This window comes from Schistocerca nitens, chromosome 11 (genome assembly GCF_023898315.1).
Source record: "Schistocerca nitens isolate TAMUIC-IGC-003100 chromosome 11, iqSchNite1.1, whole genome shotgun sequence".
NCBI lineage: Eukaryota > Metazoa > Arthropoda > Insecta > Orthoptera > Acrididae > Schistocerca > Schistocerca nitens.
Window position 1 is genome coordinate 146,000,651 of NC_064624.1, and position 24,926 is coordinate 146,025,576.

Sequence of the window (24,926 nt, forward strand, 5' to 3'; positions counted from 1 at the left end):
TACTCTAGTTTACAACACAGCACTCGAGTATCATATTGCACATTAACCAAAACAATTCCAGAAACGTGCAAAGCGTTTTGTAAAGCACTGAAGGGGGAATATGTCAACGTAAATAAATGTTTAGTACACTATATGGGCAATAAAAAGTACTTTTAATTTGTATAATTTAAGTAATGGAATTAGTGTTCCAACAACAACAAAATTAAATTACGAAGCAGATGAACCGCTTTTTAACTTGTGGCATCCAGCGTTCGAAAATAGAGAAAGTAGGATGGAAAGTTAAGAAAGGATTTTTTATTTTAGAGTGTGGCCAGATCCTCCGTTCGGCCTTGCTGGAAATCTGCCTGGATGTTTGCAGACGTAGAGGTGGTTGGCTGTAGCCGTGCTTGTGGACACGAAGTCGCCTGCAGCATACCCCACCTGCCCATCAGCACACAATTAATAGCGTGCTCTGTGCCCCTCGCTCACCCCGCATCCTAGTCGAAGCAAAAGTATTAAAAAAAAAAGAGTCAAAGGAACAAACCAACTTTGAAGCCATCTTTACAAACACACTATGGAGACCTCAAAACGCTGTAGCGACAACAGCGCTCCAAGAGGTTACATTTTACATTGCACAGAACGGAAGAAGAGCGACGCTTATGATCTACGGGGAGGCCATATATGTTATCACATTTATTTCATACCTCGCCCCCCCTCCCCCAATGCACCATCGACCTTGCCGCTGATGGGGAGGCTTGTGTGCCTCAGCGATACAGATAGAAGTAACGTAGGTGCAACCAGAATGGAGGGGTATCTGTTGAGAGGCCAGACAAACGTGTGGTTCCTGAAGAGGGGCAGCAGCCCTTTCAGTAGTTGCAACAGTCTGGATGATTGAATGATCTGGCCTTGTAACACTAACCAAAACGGCCTTGCTGTGCTGGTACTGCGAACGGCTGAAAGCAAGGGGAAACTACGGCCGTCATTTTTCCCGCGGGCATGCAGCTTTACTGTATGGTTAAATGATGATGCCGTCCTCTTGGGTAAATGATGATGGCGTCCTCTTGGGTAAAACATTCCGGAGGTAAAATAGTCCCCCATTCGGATCTCCAGGCGGGGACTACTCAGGAGGATGTTGTTTTCAGGAGAAAGAAAACTGGCGTTCTACGGATCGGACTGTGGAATGTCAAAAAATGGTTCAAATGGCTCTGAGCACTATGGGACTCAACTGCTGTGGTCATAAGTCCCCTAGAACTTAGTACTACTTAAACCTAACTAACCTAAGGACAGCACACAACACCCAGCCATCACGAGGCAGAGAAAATCCCTGACCCCGCCGGGAATCGAACCCGGGAACCCGGGAGTGGGAAGCGAGAACGCTACCACACGACCACGAGATGCGGGCGAAGGTGGAATGTCAGATCCCTTAATCGAGCAGGTAGGTTAGAAAATTTAAAAAGGGAAATGAATAGGTTAAAGTTAGATATAGTGGGAATTAGTGAAGTTCGGTGGAGGAGGAACAAGACATCTGGTCAGGTGAATACAGGGTTATAAATACAAAATCAAATGGGGATAATGCTGGAGTATGTTCAATAATAAATAAGAAATAGGAATGCGGGTAAGCTACTACAAACAGCATAGAGAACGCATTATTGTGGCCAAGATAGACACGAAGCCCACGCCTACCACAGTAGTACAAGTTTATATGCCAACTAGCTACGCAGATGACGAAAAGATTGACGAAATGTATGATGAGATAAAAGAAGTTATTCAGATAGTGAAAGGAGACAAAAATTAAATAGTCATAGGTGACTGGAATTCGATAGTAGGAAAAGGAGGAGAAGGAAACGTAGTAGGTGAATATGGAATGGGGGTAAGAAATGAAAGAGAAAGCTGCCTGGTAGAGTTTTGCACAGAGCATAACAATCATAGCTAACACCTGGTTCAACAATCATGAAAGAAGGTTGTATACATGGAAGAACCCTGGAGATACTAAAAGGTTTCAGATAGATTATATAATGGTAAGACAGAGATTCAGGTACTAGGTTTTAAATTTTAAGACATTTCCAGGGGCAGATGTAGACTCTGAATACAATCTATTGGTTATGAACTGTACATTAAAACTGAAGAAACTGCAAAAAGTTGGGAATTTGAGGACATGGGACCTGGATAAACTGACAGAACCAGAGGTTGTAGTGAGTTTCAGGGAGAGCATAAGGGAACGATTGTCAGGAATGGGGGAAAGAAATGCAGAAGAAGAAGAATAGGTAGTTTTGAGGGATGAAATAGTGAAGGCAGCAGAGGATCAAATAGGTAAAAAGACGAGGACTGGTAGAAATCCTTGGCAGGGCGTATATGCGGAAAATGAAAAAAAAAAAATCCCGGCTTTTTCCCGGATTTCCCGGTTAAAAATACTCTTTCTCCCGGGTGAAAACACACTTTTTCCGTGTTAAGTGACACTATATTTTCTCTCGGAACTGTAAAACTTATCAATCCTTGGGATGGTTATGGTTTTATGCACGGGCGTGGAATTTCCCGGCACTTTAGAAAACGAAACTCACGGGGGAAAAAACACGTTTGGAAAGATGTCTAACGTGCAGCAACATGTACGCTGCGTATTACGAAAGTATACATTGAAATTCCACCAAACACCGCATGTTACTTTCGGAATCATTGAAATCGAGATTGCGATGCGCTTTGGTAAGCCAGTCACAGCTCATGTCACGTGATCTCGCCAGCCGTTGACAGCGGATATTCAGAGTATAGGACACGTGATGTAGTCAGCCAACAGCAACGTCACTGTTAAGTAGCGTGAACACACAAACAGGGAAAGTTAATAGTTTAAATTAATATACATTGTGTTGCTACAAGAAAAGCAAAGCTTCCACATATAATAGTGGTCTCAAGCTACAAGAGAAGCTACAGTTTTCGCGTATACTGTTGATCTTTTGTGCGATTGTTACACTTTAAGATATATCACACAAATGTGCCAGTAAAATTTTTGATAATGACGTAAATGTCTGATCTTCAGGGTTCGAAATTCTTTTAAATGGATCGTCATCGAAGAGTTGATTTTTAAATGAGAGTCAAACGCTCTTTGATTTAAGAAATTCACGGTACATTCTTGCACATAGTTCAACTTACGTAAAAGGATATTTACTTTGAAAGTAACGCTTTTCAAACCACCATTCGCAATATTTTCCCGCGACCTGTCAGAAACAGGTTCGTTTCCGCAGTTGCCAGAGAGCGCAGATAACGCGACACCGCGCTTGCGCAGCTACCATGACGTAGGAAGCCCGTATGTGCGTACGTGTAAAACATTAAAAGATCACACATTATGTCATAAAAGAAACAAGACGTCAGAGATTACTGCAAGAGCATCGGAATTTCGTGAACCACACTAAAATGTGCACATTTAAAGTGCACATTCCAATGTCCAGATTCCCAATGAAGTAGACCTCGACCTGATACTAAGCTTTTCAGTGTGGTTTTTCGAGATGTAAATTTTATTGGAGCACCAGTACTGTATTATATCATGTCTGGCTCTTAATTGTGGCAAAATGTCATACGTGCTAGAAGATGAAAACGTGCACTTGAAATTCAGCAACCAGTTGAAACTAGCCAGTACTGTGGAATTTCGTTTCAAATACATTGACTGCCTCTGCGCAAAAGGTGAATAAAATCAAATTTCTTTAGCAAACAGACAAAAATAACTACATTGTTCTGCAACGTGATTAATGCTTGACTGTCAGAAAGGTGGAAATAAAATAAAATCTGAAACTAATAAGATATTTTAGCCTTCCGTAATTATTGATAGTTCCCGGCCACAGACATCCGTTTTGTTTTCATTTGACGTGAGAGTAAACGATGGGGAAACAGCAAAATCACTAAATGTAAAGACGGGTCATGTGGAGACTACACACCATAACTCAGACTGCTCTGCGCATCAGCCCCGGATCTACGACATTTGCGAACCGGGTCAATACGAAAAAATCGAATTTTCAAAAATATCTACATCTTGTAGCGTACATCTTTCTGAAAAGTCTGAAACATAAAACATATGTGTTCGAGGAAATGTAAGACATGTTATATGGTCTGAAGTGTGCCAAAGTGCATTGCCACGCCTCTTCATTCATTATTCTTCTATAGCACGTCACTGTATTTCACTCTCATTGAAACGTGTGTATTTTGTAATGGATGCCATCAAACTATATTCAGGACAGTGGAAATTGAAATGTCCTGTTGTGCCTCTCCTGCCCCCAGTCGGCCCGTTCGACAGCCTGCCCCCCTTTTTTTCATAAATCTCACAATTAATAGTGAATGTGATTATTTGTAAAAGGGAGAGTAAGATCTCTTCTGAAAATTTTCACTCTTTATTCTCTGTTAGCTAATAACTTGCTCTTTTGTGGGACATAACATTAAATATTAGGATACACAAAACCAATAAAGACAAGAGAAACAAGAAAGTACACATTTCTTCAATCGTTAGCTCCTAGCATTTTTTTCTCTGTAATCTTGCTACAGCTTTACATGGTGTCCTTACCTCATCAAAGTTCGTCAAACGTTTTGCTACATGAAAAATCGAAATATCATTATCTAATACTAAAAAAGCTGTTAACACAAATCATAGCCAAGATGGTGTGGTTTTTCGATCTGATTAAGTCTATTTTGTCACTGATAGATAAAACAAAATAGGCCTTTCTAATATTGCAGCAATTTTGTAACACACACTAAATAAACGACACTGATTTGGCACAAATGGTCATTTTTACAACACGACGGAATATAATTCACGAAGTACCAATATCAAATGCCTATAAGACCTACTGCAAGCAAAAAGCTTTATGTTAGGAAATAGTTTCACATTTCATTCATACGCACCAGTTTCTCAAGCACGAGATCGAAAGCAGTATTATGAAATTTTTATATAAATTTGGAATCTTCTTATTCTTCCATAATTTGTGTGATGTCCCCGTTTCTTCTCCTTCCCCGCTCTAACAAACAATCTTGTCATCAAGAATTCTGTAGCTATTCCTGCCATTGTGAAAATTTGTTCGGCGATTAACTTCACAAACCCTGCCAGAATCACGGGTTTAGTTATCCCGCGATTATTTTCCGGTTAGGCGTTATTAGGTACAACACGTTTTCCGCGTTACTATCAGAATAGCACTTAAGCGGCTGCTAGCCAGGGACCATACAATTGGTCCTTACAAGTGTAGCGATCTGGCCAAAAATTTACTGTCAAAATTTCATTTTCTTGTATACACTGAGAAGATAATACGTAATCTTTCTTACCTGTTATTCCTGTTAGTCGTTTATTTCCACTCTGGTAGTCTGAATTTATGGATTTCGCTAATAACGCTGAACATTTACAAACCCAGTCAACCACATAATCAGACAGCGATTGGCGTTCATCCGTTCGGCTTTACTCCGCTCAGCTTGTATAGTCACGTTCCCTTTGGTCTGCGGAAGTTTATTTCTAAATGCGACGAATATTCTCCTGACAGAGACATCACGTACACTATGCATGCATTCAAAAATCAACTTATGATTCATTCAGAAACCAACTTAAAATGTGTTCAAAAATGCTCAAAAATCAACACGGATGCATTTCAAAATCTTATGAATAATCGATAGACCAACGTGAGCTGGATGCTAGGCATATTGTGAAACAAGTTTTTTTCCCCACGAGAATATGAATTTGGCGCCCCCTTTTCCCGGTAGCATCTAGTTACTTGCTGCGACTGCTTGCACAGCCAACAGCCACATTCCTGTAGCCAGAAGCGGGAAAATCTACTGCTCAAACACGACTCAACTGCGCATGTGCATGAGCCCGCTCGTAACTGCTAAAAAGAAAATAATGTAAACAGTTGTGACTTCACACTCATCGGAGGCAATTTGTTGTTATGAAGCATTGCATAGTCTTCCTAAAGCCTGCTGTTGGCAGACGCTTGCATGATCACTGGGTGTCGTTGTTGTATATGGCGCATTTCCTTTGCAATTTAAATTATTTTCGTTTTTTTTTCTCTTGTTTATGTTTTATTTTTGAAGTATTATTCTGCAGTACGAGGAAACAGTAATATCCTTAGGTAGAGTATCGGTTCTTACCGATCAAAATTACAAAACTTTAACTGAAAACTACAACAATGAAAAATTCCCGGAATTCTAAAAAATTCCCGTGTTTTTCCCGGATCTCCCGGTTCGTATACACCCCCTTTGGGTAACAGAAGAAATTTTGAATTTAACTGATGAATATTAAAAAAATGCAGTAAATGAAGCAGGCAAAAGGGAATACAGACGTCTAAAAAATGAGATCGACAGGAAGTGCAAAATGGCTAAGCCTGGACGCCTAGAGGACAATTGTAAGGATGTAGAGGCTTATCTCACTAGGGGTAAGATAGATCCTGCCTACAGGGAAATTAAAGAGAACTTTGCACAAAAGAGAACCACTTGTATGAATACCAAGAGCTGAGACGAAAACCCCGTTATATCAAATAAGGGAAAGCAGAAACGTTGAGGGAGAGGATCTATAAAAGGGTAATGTACTTGAGAACAATTTTATGCAAATGGAAGAGGATGCAGATGAAGATGAGATGGGAGGTATGATACTGCGTGAAGAGTTTGACAGAGCACTGAAATACCTTAGTCGAAACAAGGCCCCGGGAGTAGACAACATTCCATTAGAAGTACTGGCAGCCTTGGGAGAGCCTGACAAAACTCTACCATCTGGTGAGCAAGATGTATGAGACAGGCGAAATACCAGCAAACTTCAAGAACAATATAATAATTCAAACCCCAAAGAAAGCAGGGGTTGACAGATTTGAAAATTACGGAACTATCAGTTTAATAAGTCACGACTGCAAAATACCAACGCGAATTCTTTACAGGCGAATGGAAAAACTGGTAGATGCAAACCTCGGGGAAGGTCGGTTTGCATTCCGTAGAAATACGGGAACACGTGAGGCAATACTGACCCTACGATTTATCTTAGAAGATAGATTAAGGAAAGGTAAACCTACGTTTCTAGCATTTGTAGACTTAGAGAAAGCTTTTGACAATGTTGACTGGAATACACTCTTTCAAATCCTGAAGGTGGCACGGATAAAATACAGGTTGCGAATGGCTATTTACAAATATTACAGAAACAATATGCCAGTTACATGAGTCGAGGAGCATGAAAGGGAAGCAGCGGTTGGGAAGGGAATGGGACAGGGTCGTAGCCTATCCCTGATGTTATTCAATCTGTATATTGAGCAAGCAATAAAGGAAAGAAAAGAAAAATCGGAGTATGTATTAAAACACATTGAGAAGAAATAAGAACTCTGAGGTTCGCCGATGACATTGTAATTCTGTAAGAGACAGCAAAGGACTTGGGAGAGCAGTTGAACGGAATGGACATTGTCTTGAAAGGAGGATACAAGATGCACAACAACAAAAGCCAAACTAGGATAGTGGAATGTATTCGAATGAAGTCGTGTGATGTTGGAACTAGTTAAGGAAGCGAGACACTTTAAGTAGTAAATGAGTGTTGCTATTTGGGAAGCAAAATAACTGATGATGGTCGAAGTAGAGAGGATATAAAATGTAGACTGGCATTGGCAAGGAAAGCGTTTCTGGAGAAGAGAAATTTGTTAACATCGCGTATAGATTTAAGTGTCAGGAAGTCGTTTCTGAAAGTATTTATATGGAGTGTGGCCACGTATGGAAGTGAAACATGGACGATAAATAGTTTAGACAAGAAGAGAATAGAAGATATTTCGAAATGTGTTGCTACAGAAGAATGCTGAAGATTACATGGACAGATCACATAATTAACGAGGAGGTATTGAATAGAATTGGGGAGGAGTTTGTGGCACAACTTGACTAGAAGGGATCGGTTGGTAGGACACGTTCTGAGGCATCAAGGGATCGTCAATTTAGCACTGGAGGGCAAGATGGAGGGTACAAATCGTAGAGAGAGACCAGGAGATGAAAACACCAAACTAATTCAGAAGGATTTAGGTTGCGGTAAGTACTGGGAGATGAAGAAGCTTGCACAGGATAGAGTAGCATGGAGAGCTGCATCAAACCAGTCTCTGGACTGAAGACCACAACAGCAACAACAATTTAGTATTGACAATGTTTCATATGAAGATTTTGTTGAATACCGTGGTTAAATACAATCCTTTGTATACTGTTGTTGGTTACAATCTTGTACACTTATGTGTGAGGTTGAAACCTTGTTCTCTGTCAAGATGATAGTTTATCCATTATTTATTTTGTTAGTTTACGTGTGGCGTTCACAAGTGCCTGTCAGTCAAATGACGAAGTCAGTAGAATTGTTTCATTAAAATTTTGGATTTAGAAGTACAAACATTTGTGCAATATAATGTTTTCCTTCTTCCTGGAAAAAAAAATTACTTCTGTCGGTTACAACCTTGTTTTGGGAGGCTATTCAGTTACAATAGCAGTCCGTACTTGCCGCTGTTTATACTGAATTCAAGGTAACAGTCGCAACATTTTTCTGTATACGTGGCTCCCACACTTCAGAGAGCAGGACGTGATACGTGTCGTACAGGCGAGTTCGTCACTGGGTATGCGATGTTCCGTGTCTGCAGCGACGAGCGCATTTGGGACGATACTGGAAAATGCAACAAGACGCTGTCTTGTGGTTTAGGAAGGATTTAGACAGGTCAGCCACATATTACGCAGCATTTTACGGCCTGAGGCCGTAAGCCAGACAGTGCCTACATTCTCAGAATCAAGGTCTAGGAATTAAATTGCACACATCACGTAAATTCCGAGCATAACAACTATGAAAAGTAATTAGAAGGTAACTGTCAAATAGGTAAGCGAGACTGACATATGGCATAATATTTTTTACCACCTGAGAGATTATGCACACACACACATGCCATGATGTAGGAAAGTAACTGAGCGCCGCATCGCGAGCCACTGTTCCCTGAAGTGGAGGGGCAGCGGCTCTGACGTCACGTGGCCCCTCGCCCCCTTTCCCACCAACAGCCTCCGGCAACGGACGCTGCAAGCCGTGACCTTGGCGCTCCCGCCTGCCTTTTTTCTCTCTCCAAGATGCGAGCACATGCAGCGCTTCCCGTGACAGAACGCTGCATTCCGAATAAACAGTTTCGCCCTCCACTTGCCTCTGAGTCTTCCACAGCCTTTTTTAGCAACGACAGAACAGACCCTAGTCCCGTGTTCTCAATGGAAATCTTACGTTCCGAACGTATCCTTAAAGGCTATTTACACTTACAGTACTACAAGTACTTTTAACTCGAAGTGGTGGCCGCTTGTATTTTCCACAGTTATTTTGATTTCAGTCTTACAGAGAAGCTGACAGGTTGCAAGTACATAACGTAATCAATTCGTATCAGATGGCCATTCAGTACATTTCACCGGCTCAATTTACTGTTGGCTGCCCTGGTATCCATCCAGGAACTTAAATTCTTCCGTCTGTTCCCTTGTGCTGTGCCCAGTACGAGGGCCTAAATTGTTATTTTGTGGCAGCTGTTTTTGTAGTAACCGTCACTTTTGCGCTAGTATTTTTTAACAGTTCTTAGTAACTGGCTGTGATTGGTTGATGCAGTACAGACTGACCAGTCCCGTACTCGGTTTTATACTACCGGAGTACTGGTGCCACATTTAGTGGCTTTGTATTGAACATGAGTGCAAGGAAAAAAAGAACCCTCGGAAACGCGTACTTATAGGTGCGAATTCTTACAATAGAACGGCGCAAAATGACGCGCTCTATGACGACGTCATCATCGCAAGCTGCACTTACTTTGGGGTCAAACACCGAGTTTAATTTCTGCCCCTTCAAACTAACTACAGTAAGAAACTAACTACAGTAAGGTCAGCACTGTGGACACAGAACTGTCAAGTCTTGATGCCGTAGTAGTTTTCTTTAGTCGTGTCGGAAATATTTCGTTAGAGAAAACTCACGTTAGTAAAGTCTTGCATGCACTTATAAAAACTGCGCCATTCATCGTGTAAAGACTGGGTATTACGTTTCGCACTGTGAGAATGGAGACTGCTACACCTGTTCTTACACTGTTTTCAAGACCTCCTGGGTGGTGTCTGCACATGTTGGACAACATTTGACCGCCGTGTCGGCTCCTCTGTCCTGGATTTTTCTTTCCATTGTTTATTTTTATTCACTATCGTTGTTTTAGCTTTGCCGCCACCTGCTCACAGCCGACGATAAACTGTTGTAAAGATAATAAACATCAAATAAAGATTTTGTTAGCAAAAAAATTAAAAATCGGCTCCCTCATTATCATTTCAAGTTAGAGTTTCTCCTAATTAATTTTGGGTCTTAAAGAAATATGTTTTGGAAGACCCCAACACAAAAGAGATTACGAAGATGAAACTAATTCTCTTCTAGCGGCAACAGAGAATAACCGACCACAGAATAAAAAAAATGGTTCAAATGCCTCTGAGCACTATGGGACTTAACATCTGAGGTCGTAAGTCCGCTAGAACTTAGAACTCCTTAAACCTAACCTAAGGACATCACACACATCCATGCCCAAGGCAGGATTCGAACCTGCGACCGTAGCGGTCGCGCGGTTCCAGACTGAAGCGCCTAGAACTGCTCGGCCACAACGGCCGGCACCACAGAATCAGTTTGCATGTTTTACATCTGTCTAAGTGCTAATGATCATTTGCATATTTTTTATGTGAAGTAAAAACATGAAATAATTTGCACAGGCGATACGAACAAAGAAATATTCGAAACTAATTTTCTCACTAGGAAAAGATAAAGAGAAATAGCTGTTTGAAACAGATAAATAAGGGGACTAAAACTGTATCTCTGACTTGGCAGTTAACTTGTATGCTTGGAGTTGGAAAAATTTACCCGACGAAATAAAGAAGGCGCGAAGGTCGAGGCCGTATTTTGATAAACTGTAAGTAGATCAATATTTGCTATTACTAGATTTGCCTAAGTACTCAACACTTTAACCGTGAATGAATGAGAGATGGAATAGGCCTAATTCGTGAGTGGTAACGAAATTTAATTATATTATCTGTACAACTCAGAGATATAGTAGAGGTCCAGCTGTGGTTTACAGAACGTTACATGACTTTCTGTGGCCTTTCTTAGTTTGTAATCGGAATTTTACACAAGGAAAGCAACCACGCTTCAGTGACACAATAAGTAAAGACGTGAGTTACAAGTTAATGAATAGCAACACTGATAGCTCACCATACCTGTTAGGAAACACTATGACAAATTTCTCAGTATTATTTTGCAAGAAGAATGAAGCCATTGGTGCAGTGGTTTTTCGTACTTTACTCTGCACATAACGAACTTCTAGATCCAATTCTAGAATTCAAACTCTTAACGCAACCTATTAACGACACCTGAGTCTTTTGTCTATGTATACGTCAGTCACACGCGAAACTGCGTTGGTCCCGTCTATGTGCGTAATTAAAGTGTGTACCACAAAGGAGTAATAATGGGTCCGATACCAATAGGCATATACTCACCATTTGTCTACGTTACCGTTGATTGCTTACGGATAGATTCCCGACAGTAACGTACACAGTATATGTACTGGCATTATAGGCAGCACTGTGTGGTCAGTAAATAGCAAAATGCTACTATACTCTGTGAATTAATACTGGACGGAGCAGTGATTAATAGTAAGGGCACAGGAGTACTCTGGTTGTAAACATTGTCGGGAGTGTTCTTTGAGGCAGATTACGTGTACAAATATTTTCTAGGTCATTCAAAGAATTCGCAAATACAAATTTCTCAACAGATCTGACTAAAAATTAAAATAATTTTTGGCATTACATGAAAGCAGCAAGCTGATCGAAATTATAAGTTCAGTGGCTCAGTGACCATACTGGCGTAGAAAAGGAAGACGACAGACAGAAGGTGAAATACAGGGCTACCAGGAATCATTTGTTTCCTGAATTCTGAATTTCCCAAAATATTACGTGCACAAATATTATTGGATCATCAATACAAACGCAGCTAGTTTAAACTGTGCCGACCACCTGACATCATGAATTCACCGCCTTGCCAAAATGCCGACGAGGTAAGGGAAGCGATTTCGTGCGTTGGAATACGCGAGATATTTGACCAAATGTGGGCAGCTGCAATCCAACCGAGGAGGGGGGGGGGGGGAGGACTGAACGAGATTTTTGTACAAAGAAGTCAACAGCAGGCACAAACCGCGAACTCTAAATAGCGCAACAAAGTGTGTGGAAGACCGTGCGTCGGAGCTTACACTTCAAAAGGTGCCGTTTGCAGCTCGTGGGAAAGCTGTGGCGAGTAACAGCATGAGATGGGGCTCAGGTAGTGCGCATACTCGCGTCCATCTAGAAAAGTTTTTACCGAGTTTAACGAAGACGATGTTGGCCTGATGTATTGACGATGGCCTTTGGCTACACTGTCTAAAGGATCATTCTAAGAAGTATCAAAATAAGATCAACCTGAAGATGCCTAAGTAAGGCGAAACGCGTAGTTGAAAAATAAAAAAATTAAAATGCAACCAAGACTGTTTTGGCAGAAATAGTCATTTTTATAGCACGACAGAATGTAATTCACGAAGTATCAACAAAAAAAAAAATATCAGATGCCTATTACGCCTACTAATAGCAAAAAGCTTTATGTTAGGAAATAGTTTCACGTTTCATTCATACGCTCCAGCTTCTCAAGCATGAGATCGAAAAGCAGTAGTATGAAATTTTTGTGTAAATTTGGAATCATCATATTCTTCCATAATTTGTGTGATGTCCCCGTTTCTTCTCCTTCCTCGTTCCAACGAACAACCTTGTCATCACTAATTCTGTAACTTTTCCTGGCAATGTTAAGTAAGACTCATTCTCTGGTTAACTCACCAACCCTGCCACAATCACCAGTTTAGTTATGCCGCGTTTATTCTCTGGTTATGCGTTATTACGTATCCGTACAACGTGTTTTCCGCGCTACTCCCAGAATTTAACTTAAGCGGCTGGTAGCTGCGGACTGTACAGTAGTAAGTGTAACGATCTGGCCATGCTTTTCTGTCAAAATTTCATTTTCTTAGATACACCGAGTAGATAGTATATAATCTTTCTTTAAACTGTTATTCCTGTTTGTCGTTTATTTGCACTCTGGCAGTCTAAATCTACGGATTTAGCTAGTAATTATAACAAAGCTGATCATTCGCAAACCCCGTCAACCACGTAGCAAACAGCTATTGGCATTCACCCGTTTGGCTTTATTCCGCTCAGCTCGTATAGCCCTGTCCGCTTTTGTCTGCAGGAAAGTTTATTCCTAAATGCGACCGAGATTCCTGTGGCAGAGACATCACATACTCTATGCATACATTCCCAAATCAACTTATGATTCATTCAGAAATCAACTTGGAATACGTTCAAAAATATTAAGAAATCAACAGCAATGCGTTTCTAACTCATATGAATAATCCACAGACCAACATGCGCTGGATGCTAGACGCTTTGTGAAACAAGGTTTCTTTCCTCAAGAATATGAATTTGGCGTCCCCCCCGCCCCACCTGAAACTGTCGATTTTTACGGGTAGCATCTGGCTGCTTGCTGCTACTGCTTGTACAGCTAACAGCCACACTTCAGCAGCCAGAAGCGGGTGAATGTACAACTCATACGCGACTGAACTGCGCATGCGCATAATCCCACTCGCAAGTGATCAAACTGATGTAATGTAAACAGTTGTTGTCGTTGTTTTTGGGGAAGGAGACCAGACAGCGTGGTCATCGGTCTCATCGGATTAGGGAAGGATGGGGGAGGAAGTCGGCCGTGCCCTTTCAGAGGAACCCTCCCGGCATTTGCCTGGAATGATTTAGGGAAATCACGGAAAACCTAAATCGGGATTGAACCGTCGTCCTCCCGAATGTGAGTCCAGTGTCTAACCACTGCGCCACCTCGCTCGGTATGGAAACAGTTGTGACGTCACACTGATCGGAGGCAATCTGTTGTTTGAAGCATTGCATAGTCTTCCTAAAGCCTTTGACACATTTTCTTGATTGCAAACGCTTGTATGAGCACTGTGTTTTTTTGTTGTATGTGGCGCATTTGCTTTGCAACTGAAGTTTTATTTTCGTGATTTCTCTCGTTAATCTTTTATTGCTGCATTAAGTGGTTCAAGTGGCTCTGAGCAATATAGGACTTAAGATCTATGGTCATCAGTCCCCTAGAACTTAGAACTATTTAAACCTAACTAACCTAAGGACATCACACAACAGCCACTCATCACGACGCAGAGAAAATCCCTGATCCCCCCGGGAATCGAACCCGGGAACCCGGGCGCGGGAAGCGTTTATTGCTGCAGTATTATTCTGTAGTAAGGGGGATACAGTTATATCCTTTGTTAGAATATCGCTTCTTAGAAGCCGAAAACACAAAAATTTCACTGAAAACTAAAACAATGAAAAATTCCCGGAATTCTAAAATATTCCCTGGTTTTTCCCGAATCTCCCGGTTGTCCCGGGTCGTATACACCCTGTCATTACGTCATTCAGAAGCCATACTGGAAATTACCGATAACTCGCGTCACAAATATGCGCAGTAATGTTCAGATCCGTGTTGTTTCTTTTGAGACGAACTTAAAAGTAAGACGCAGTAAAACGGAGCAAACGAAACAAAACCGTGGACGGAGCAGCCCGGTCTGTACTCGTCCGGGACGTGGGGACTCCCGCGGGGCGCCGTGCTCACGTGTCAGGCGCGTGCGGCGCTGGCCGGCTGCACCGACGCCTCTTCGTGCACAGGCTGCGAACGTCTTCAAACGTACCTCTGCACTAGGGACGAACGCTGCCCAATACCGAAAAATACTGAACCTGCCGATTCCAGCCACATTTCCATCCACGACGACGTCAAAACAGACATAAAACTCTTCAGAATCAAACATGCGTAAAATACGTGCCACAGCAAGAATTATTGTTGCTGTAACATTCCATTTCTTTGGCTTCGCTGACAACCATACTGTCAACCTGTCAACTAGCCTAGGCCTCGGGCTATGCAACAGATCAGTTTTCCACCACAGCCTACATTACAAAAAATAATCTACCGGTATGTGAAGTTAAAATTAACAATTTATAGTTATGGTATTCAAATTTGCGTTTTATGACGATGTGCAGTCTAACTGACACACATTTTCAGGACTCTTTGTCAAGCCAAAGTGTCGGTAAATGCGACGTCAGGGGCTGCCCGTCACTCCAGAGCAGTGACTTACCATCAATTACATGTGAGGCTTCTGAAACAGTACGTGGCTAAACGAAGTATTGACTACAGGTTTCAATCAAATATAATCAGCAAATGTCTCCACAAATGTTATAATTCTCGCGTGATTCACTCTGACGGAAATAGGAACAGAAATCTACCTCGATGCTCGCAATTATAGCACTGAAAATGAGAAACTGAATCCAAATTCTGCCGTCGTTATAGGCTGCACATAAAAATTTACACTGCTCTTTAATCGTGTCATTTCAATCTCAAGTAAGGAAGTTAGTAAATGACAGCGTCATAATCACTTTCATTCTTTGGTCACATAAGATACGACTAATGCGCAAGCACGGTTGCGACAATTTTTCTACACAAGCTGCACAGAACACGACGCGTCTCAAAGATCGCTGATGCGTTGCTTTGTCGACACACCGGGCTCTCTTATCAGACAAATATTAACACGAGAACAGCCAAACAAAGCGTTGTATAGTGCAAAAAGAATTGTGGCGTGTGATCGCTTCCGTTTCATCGGCAAATCTCAACCGAGACTAGACGTAACAGAACAATAAAAAATAAGACGAAAGGTTTATTTCACGAAGCACAAACATTACGATGAATTCTCCAGAATTCGCCAACTACAAACCAAATCTTCGCCTCAGTTTAACCAGGATGTTGCGGAAAGCAACAGATGGCTCATGCATCACAACCTCAACTCCAGAGAATTGTAAAAATAGTGAAATGAACGCGAGTGCTGCGTTTCATCGCCGGAAGCACGTCGGCATGAAGCCAAGTGTTGTCAATCGCGAGTGGATCACAGGATTCGGAATGCCCATGCACAAAACAACTTCCGATGTCTGATTACTTTGCAGGCGACTTAAAGTGTGTAATATCTGACGTTGAGCGCGTAAGCGAGAAAAGGTTTAGGAACGGTTTGAAAATATTCTTAACGTGTGTTCCAACTCGCGAAGTGCTCATTCTCAAGTACTTGTTGAATAACGTCCGCGTATTTCAGCCCTGTGCGTTACCTTACCTTACGTGCGGACACGCCAATTTTCCAACTGTGATACTTTCCTCACTGTATGCAAACCGTAATGGCAGATTATACCTCTGAATATTACGACAATATTTTAGATGTTTGAATTCGGCCAAATTAAGCGAAATGCTGAAAAGCAAGTTGTCAGCCCTGCAAGCCGCCGCATAGGCGACCTGCAATCGCTCTCGGCTTGCGGGCTGGCAGTGCAGCATTACAGGCAGCCACGGCTGCTGGAATCTGGAATCGGTGGCGGAAGACGCCGTCTCGCAGTAAAATTCCCTCAGTCCCAAGTGCTGATTTTGATGGTTTTCTCGTACTTGCGTCCTACGACCATTGGTTATTGCTTTGCAGTGACGTAATTAGAAACGCGTGGTTTTCGTTTTCAACAGCTGTGGTACGAGAATTCTGCAGGATTCGACACTGGAAGATCGAAACAGTACCCGGCCGAATGTGGCGGTATTTTCCGTTCGTTCCACGTTATTATCGCTCAAGTTATCAGCGATTAAACGACTGAAAGAAGGCGATAAATAACGAGTAATAAATTACTGAACACTAGACACTCTGTTTCTACACACTATTCGCCATCCCTCTGTTCGTACCGATCCTAATTTTTTAACGTAAGAATGTATTAGACAGGAGCAGCAGTTGCTTGACGTTGCCCTGCCGCGAGTTACGGGACAAACCACACAGAAGCGTGCAGAACAACATCCGCCGCTTCCACATAATCCAGTAGAGCCCTGCTGCCCGCCTCACCTGTCTCTGGTGTTCTCGCCGAGGCTGGACTGAACCGCACGCTGCTACACGCCTGGCACACAACTGGGCCGCACAGACAGCCGGGGCGCGCGGCTGCCCCCACCCGGCGATGACGTCACGGTGCGGGGTTGCCAGGCAGGCGAGGGAACGGCTGCGGCAGGGCGGGCGAGGCGTCTACGTCGCTGTCGCCACCGCACTCCGCTGCTCGACTCGCTGCGGCTCACACCGTTAAGGCCGGTTCCCACTAGAGCGCGGCAGCGCGGCGTGCGGCAACGGCAGCGGCAAGCGGTTTCCGCTTTGACGCGGCGGCTCGCGGAATTGGCGTTCCCACCTGGAAGCGGCAGACGCTAGCGGTAGCCAATGACGGACAGCCACTGAGGTACGGGGTGGGACCCACCGAAACGACCGGTGTGTTTGAATAACTATACCTTACACCTACATGAAGGAAAGACGAAGTTGGGTGAAGACATACCAATTTTTCATTTTCTGTACAATGTACTCTTTCACATATTTCATTATTCATGTTATGTCATTTCAACATAAACAGATTTCATGACTACCGTTCATGATTGTTCACTATCTCCTAACAGACTGAAACAATGTACGATAAAAGAGATTATTCAGATAGTTAAGCGAGACAAAAATTTAAAATGTGATACGGTAGCAGGTACAGGAAAACAGTAAGAACACAAAGGCTTGGGGGAAGGGATGAAAGTGGAAGCCACCTGATAGAATTTCGCACAGAGCATAATGTAATCATCGCCAGCACCTTGCTTAAGAATCATGAAAGAATAATACATATTTGGAACAAAGTTTTTGAAACCAGATTTTAAATTATGAGATATTTTCCGGTGCAGACGCAAACCTACAATAATTTATTGGTTACGAGCTGCGGTTTACAACTAAAGAGACAGTAAACGGTAGCAAATTAAGGAAATGGAACTTGAATAAGTCAAAACCCACAGTTTTTCGATAATCTTAAAGTTACCGTAATGCAACGACTGACTGAAACAGAGGAAGGAATCCGCTAGAATACGAATGGATATCTTTGAGAGAAGAAGTGGTGAATGCAGCAGAGTATGTGAATGGGAAGAAGGTACAGTAGAAATCGTTAGATAAATATATTAAATTTGACAAGAAGAAAATATATAAAAATGCAGCAAATAAAGTAGGCCATGGGAAATAGAAATGTCTAAACATGACGTTGACAGAAAGTCCAAAATTGCAACGCTATTTTGCACTTGGAAAACATAGGAGAATGAAAATGAGAAAGAAGAAAGAAAACTTAGCTCAAAGGAGAAGCAACTGTCAAGATCTCACTTGGCAAGCCAGAAATAAGCAAATAAGAGAAGGCTAGAAAGTGGAAGGAATATGTAGAGAGGAGAGGGGGAGGGGTTGTACAAACTAACATAAGCACAATGTTAGATTCCTCTGAAATGTCTGAACACGCAAGTCAATACTGATCCTACCACTTAGCTAGGTAGACAGACTGACGAACTGCGAAACTGTGTTTATAGCATTTGCATGTTTAGAGAAAGATTTTGACCATCTTAACTAAAACATTCTTTGAAGCTCTGGAGATGTCATCGATAAAGCACAGGGCCACAAGATTATCTACAACTTGTACAGAAACCAAACTGCATTTCTAAGACTTCAATGACTTGAAAGGGAAGCAGTAATTGAGAAGGCAGAAGTAGAGAGGATATGAAATGAAGACCGTGAATAGCAACAAAAGCGTTCTGAAAAAGAAAATTTGTTCACAGCGAATATAAATTCTAATGATTGGGTACTATTTTACTAAGGTATTTGTGTGGAGTGCAGCCTTGTATGTAAGTGAAACGTGGGCGATGAACAGTTCTGTCAAGAAAACAATGGACGCTTTCAAAACATGGTGACCAATAAGAATGCTGAAGATTAGATATGAGGATCGTGTAACTAAAGAAGAGGAACGGAATTAAACAGAGGAGGAAGAGGAAATTATGGCATAACTTTGACTACAAGAGGGGTAAGTTGACAGGGCATATTATGAGGCGTCAAAGAGTGAGGACAAAGGGGTTGGGTGATTGTATTCTGATAATAATCATCTGTTGAAATGCTATTCTACTATTTTATCTATTAATGTAAGCAGTGAATTTACTCTTCCATGCACTCCTCCACAAAACATTTAAACGAAAACTGAAATCAGCTGAACACCAAATCTTTCAACCACTGTCTGACAACTACTGCATTCACTTTCAAATTTCTATAACTATCACTGGCTAGCCACACACACATACAGATATAAGGAGAACAGAAATAAACAAACATTAGTTTTCAGCATATAATTCTTTATGTTGGCAACATGTACATAAACAAGCCAAACAGGAAGGGACATGAGGTGAACACACTGCAGTTACGACTTCAAATCAGTGTTTTCGGTATAATGTCTACAGCTAGTGACAGAAGAAAAAAGAGCGAACATGGAAATGTGCTTATGTTCCATAATCTAAGTTTTAGTTCAACCTTCAGCATGTGACCAGGTGAGGGGAAACGCAAATGTCCGCCAAAAACTCGACTCACTGTAAGTAATCAGTTATTCACGTAAAAAAAAGATGTGAACTGTTTTATAATCTGCAGGTATCACATATCAAAACAAAACTGAATCATTCTAGATTCCACCGAAGATGCCTTAAAGTAAAAGGCGAAACCCGTTTTGAACCAATAAAGTACGCTGGATAAAGAAAAAAACGTTTGTTACTTCCAAAGGAAATAATCAATAGCTGTAGATACTTAGCAAATTACATCTTATGACATACCAGCAAATTAGTCACGGTTTAACTTCTCATTCCACATGCTATTAAATGCCGTTTAAAAAAATGCATCTATCCCTTCCGAAAAACTGTAGTTTCTTTCATATCTCGGTAGATAAACACATTTTGGATATTTATCATGCGACGAAATACATGACTTTTTACAAGTTATCGTTTGCAAAAAAACACGTTTCGATTTCTTGAGCCGTTTACGAAATTTCCAGTTGATACAACCACATGGTTTACAACGAGCAGGACGAAGTATAGGTCGCGTCGCGAGCGACCCGCGCGCGGTCACGGCACAGCCCGTCCGCCGACGTATCATTCAATATCTCGAGAACGGTGATAGCTATCGTTCTGCTCTCAGCTTTAAAAACAATTTTGATATGTTGACTAAATTTCATACGCAATAATGTATTACCTAAAATGAACTGTACGCAAAGTCCACGCAATGCGTTTTTACCTCTGCACACTCATAAAAATTTTGTGTAAAGGTTTACGTAAATGCGATACAGCAAGTAACCACGACAAATAACGAAAAGAAATTCGGTCCTTTATCGAGAGAAGATGTCAGGCTGTAATATGCCCAAGAATCAAATTTTTCTGCCGAATAGTTTCCTTGGAATCGGATGATAAGTATTTCATAGCTGCCGCCGCGTCCGCGCCAGCGGTTCGGCGAAAGTTCGTGTGGCCCGGGATTCCGTACCTGACGTCATGCTCAGCGCGTTCTGTGATTGGCGGAGCGCACCTGGAGCGCGTCACGCGGCAGCGGAAGCGGTTCGACATGGTCAAACCGCGACGCAGAGCCCGCCGCGCCGTGCCGCTGACGCCGTTTCCATGGCAACCACGCCGCTGACGCGCGGTTTTGACGCGCGGCAGCCCTAGTGGGAACCGGCCTTTACCGTCGCTCGCGCACGCCGACGCCACTAGCCCGACGCCACGGCTGGACGGAAAGGGAAGCAGGTTGCAGCCGCACCGGGAATTCTCATCCGTGCGATGGGGAACAACAGCTGCCGCCAACGGCAGCCAAAGCGCAAGCGCACTCAGCAGAAGAGCAGGACTCAGCAGTGCTACAAGTGCCAGGAGCTGGGCCGTACTGCGCGTGACTGCGAGAACGCCGTCGCGTGCTCGAAGTGCGCGGCGGCTGACGACACGCGCAGTTGCACGAAGCCTCGTGGGGCGGCCAGCAGCTGCCCGAACTGCGGCGGGCTACACGCCGCCAACTCGCGTAGCTGCTGCTACCTCAGGGAGTCACGCCGAAGCTGCCCGAACTGCGGCGGTCCACACGCCGCCAACTCGCGTAGCTGCTGCTACCTCAGGGAGTCACGCCGTCAGCCCGCCGTACCACGTGCTGCGGCGGTGTCCAGCGCCACGGCGGCCGCCCCCCCCCCCCCCCGCTCCGGCGAGGGGTGCGAGCGGAAGCCGCCACAGACGACGCCACGGCCGGCCTCCGAGTCCCCTTTGCGGCAGAACCGGCCGCGCTCAAAGGAGAACTTGTCGAAGTTCATCGGCAGCTCCAGCAGCTGCGTGTTCTGAACAAGAATATGGTTCCCGCGCCCGCCCCCCCCCCCCCTGCGGTGCGCCCGGTGGGGGTGGACGCCGTCACGCAGACGGACCTGCTGTCGCAGAAGGACGTGGCCACTCAACCGGACGTCGCCCCGGAACCTGTAGCAATACAGGAGACCGGGGAGACGCCCACGGACGTGGCACCGTCCTCCCCTTCCCCAGCTCCAGGCGGGAAGGCAACACAGAGGGGGAAGCAAGAAGAGGATGGCAATCTCCGCACGGACATCATACCCTTCCCGGACAGCACGAACATGCCAAACGTGCTGAAGAAGATTGCCACCGTGGTACGGGATGGGCGCTTCAACGCCCAAAAGAACCCGTACCTCTTCGCCCAGGCGGAAGGGGTACGGAAGCCGCCGCTCCCGCACAGGCCGTTTGAGATACGTGGCGGGCATCGGGCAATTCTGCTCGAGTTCGTCACCAAGCAAGATCTCAACACCATCGACGCGAACCCCGTCTTCACGCCGCGCTATTGGGGATACATTCTAAAGGACGCAGTCGTCGGCTGAGGAACGAGGTTTCGCGACGGCACGAGGAAGCTGTCTGCAGACAGCGCTGCAGAACGTCTCTCGCGAGATAAAGAAGACCTAAAACACCAAAGTCCACTAGTATGCCTGCATGCTAGTAGCCAGGACAGGACAGACAGCGGACAACCAGAGGACAAACCATACAGTGAGGCCACATCACCATCGCATCACCAGGAACAGGAGGAACGACTGTAATAAGTCTAAACTCCTACACCTCGGGCCAAGGCCTAGGCCCGTTTGTAAAGCGCAAAGCGTAAGCTGTCGCCACTGCCGGGCCGCCTGCCTGCTTCCCCGCCACAGTCCGTTTATCTCGTACCGCGCTATACGGCTGCTGATACAAACCCCGATCACATGGGGCTCCTAAAAGCGGATTTCGTAAACCGATTTCCCAACACCACTACTGGGTGGTCATGTAAAGACTTTAAAATCAGTTCTGCAAAACCACTTCTAGTTGCCAGTTTTCCAATTCCGCAATCGATTTTCGCTCCGATGTAAAAGCAACCGGTCCTGAAATGTGCTTGCGCTCTCATCATTCACGTTATTTTTAAAAAATTTTGGGTAATATGGATAGAGTGGCTTTTTGTACAGTGAAGGATGAGTGTAAATGTTAAACTATTTACAACTCGTCTGACTGAACAGAAATAGCGATTGTGCTGACTAAATCAGAAAGTGTAACAGCTCTTTTCCACGCGCCAGCAAACGCGCTTCAGACCTTAATATGTGAACAAGACAGCAAAAAACAGTTTTCTTCTTTCAGAAGATGTGTCTCACGTAAACGTAGTGACAGGTGCCGTTTTAAGTCGCGTACGCACTAGGACCTAGACAGGGGTGACTTAAATAGTCCCTTTTTTTTTAACGAGGCCGCCCTTTTTCTCGTTCTGCGTCCCGTTGTCCAGCAGAATATTCAACGGGTTGCCAAATGCCCCGTTCCTTCGAAATCAGGAGTAACAATTTTTTTTGCTTCATTTTGTGTTTTGTATTTATTTTAACATCAATGTAGCATCACAGACATGGTTTTTTAACATTTTAATGAGTCTTGGAACGAAGAAGCTGCATTTTGGTCACCGCATGAGGAGAGGTCTAAACAGATTTTCCGTCATCGTGGTCACTGCTAGTGGCGTATGAATCACCTTGGCGGCTTGTATCGATGATTTGCTATTGCAGAAATGGACAGATGTAACAAGTTTTCGTTGAAAGAACGTTATAGGGCTATCAATGTTAAATTGTATTTGTAGTTACCAATTAGTTATTCGCCGTTTATGACAGATTTGTAGTAGATGCAACCGGCACGATGTCCTCGGAGTTTTACAGACAACAATGAGAAGTAGACAACAGTTGAAACACTGGGTTCGGAGAGCTCGCCTTAGTGCGCTCCATTGTTGTTTGCTGCATGTGTAACTAACTCGTGCCCGTTAATACGAGGGAAAGAAAGTGTTATTCCTCTAAAACCGTGAAGGAAGAGTCCCCTTTCTTTGAGGAAAGCACGACTATACGAGGGTAGAATGCACGCCGCGTCGTTTGGTATTTTCCACTGAACATTGGGGACGTGTCGACAAAACGCAGCGCACAAAGTTTCTGCAAGAATTTCTAGCAGCATAACTTTCTTTGTAACTACGCATAAACTACAAACAGAGGAACAGAAAAGCGACGCTACGGAAGAAGTGCTGTTTGGGTTCCATACCGCAAAACACGGTCGTTCTTTCCGTTCTACGGCCTGCATGGCTCTTCTTATCAGAGACGAATTTGAGAACAACTACACAAAATGCGAGTCGATCTTCATGAGCGTTTTATAGCCATACAAATTGCGAGAAGTTCACGCAGAGTTTGAGTTCAAATGTTCAAATGTGTGTGAAATCTTATGGGACTTAACTGCTAAGGTCATCAGTCCCTAAGCTTACACACTACTTGACCTAAGGACAAACACACACACACATGCCCGAGGCAGGACTCGAACCTCCTGCGGGACCAGCCGCACAGTCCATGACTGCAGCGCCTGAGACCGCTCGACTAATCCCGCGCCAGAATTTGAGGATGCTTATAGTACGTCTGTGTGAGTGATAGCTGAGGCATCAAATCACAAAATCTTGAAGCTGGTGACAATTCTAACTAGATAATTCATTGATACAAAAGTTGTCCAATCCAACGTAATACATCTTCAGAATGTTAGTCGAGAAATGGCAGAATTATTAGCTAGGAGAACTTAAAAAAGAAAAATATGGTTGACAAGATTGTCACATTTTGTACAAATGACTGTAATACCAAATTCGGTGAATACAAGAGGGCAGGAATAAACAATGCTTATTCCAAACTTAACAGTGTTCTCGAGATTAACTTTCAAGGCATTGGTTGTGCAGTCCATGTGGTACAAGTGGAGATCAAGTGCAGAAATTCTTCCCACTAACATAGAAAAAGTAGTGAATTAAATTTTTCAGTATTTTGACATTTACATTCGGTGTGTGTATAGCGACTCAAATCATTCCGTGATTTCGTTGATACAGAATACAAACAAGTTCTAGGTATGAAACTTCCTGGCAGATTAAAACTGTGTGCCCGACCGAGGCTCGAACTCGGGACCTTTGCCTTTCGCGGCGAAAGGCAAAGGTCCCGAGTTCGAGTCTCGGTCGGGCACACAGTTTTAATCTGCCAGGAAGTTTCATATCAGCGCATACTCCGCTGCAGAGTGAAAATCTCATTCTGGAAAGTTCTAGGTAGTATTAACACTAGATGGTTGTCATTTTTGCCGGGTATTACAAGAGTTATGATATGCATGAACCTTTGAAGTTTTATTTTCTGTCTCAAGATAGGTGTCCCAATTTGCTGAAACAATTTGAGAACCCACAGACACGTCTTTGGCTTTATTTCACACAAAGCTAATGAAAATGTTTTCAAAAATTGGAAAGAACCACGGTTCCGCAATCAGCTGAAGAGTTGGAGCTGTCAATTGTAATTAACTTGAAAAAGAAAGGCATTTTCAGTCTGGTACGGGACAGTTGTCGGTTCATTTTATGACACTTTTGTGACTTATTTAGAAAAGTCAACTTCTCCGTTTCAACCTCTGAAATCATTTCATTGGGTAACACAGAAAATTTCCG

At 43.3% G+C, this 24,926-nt stretch overlaps 1 protein-coding gene across 1 annotated transcript in view; it reads right to left on the bottom strand.

Moving 5' to 3' along the window:
• Window positions 1–17,108, bottom strand: part of LOC126213111 (poly [ADP-ribose] polymerase tankyrase-1-like) — a 55,803-nt gene extending 38,695 nt beyond the window's left edge. Inside the window, exon 1 of the mRNA XM_049940713.1 lies at window positions 16,953–17,108. The gene's annotated coding sequence lies outside the window, so the exon portion shown is untranslated. The remainder of the gene's footprint in view (window positions 1–16,952) is intronic.
• Between the last annotated feature and the right edge of the window lie 7,818 nt (window positions 17,109–24,926).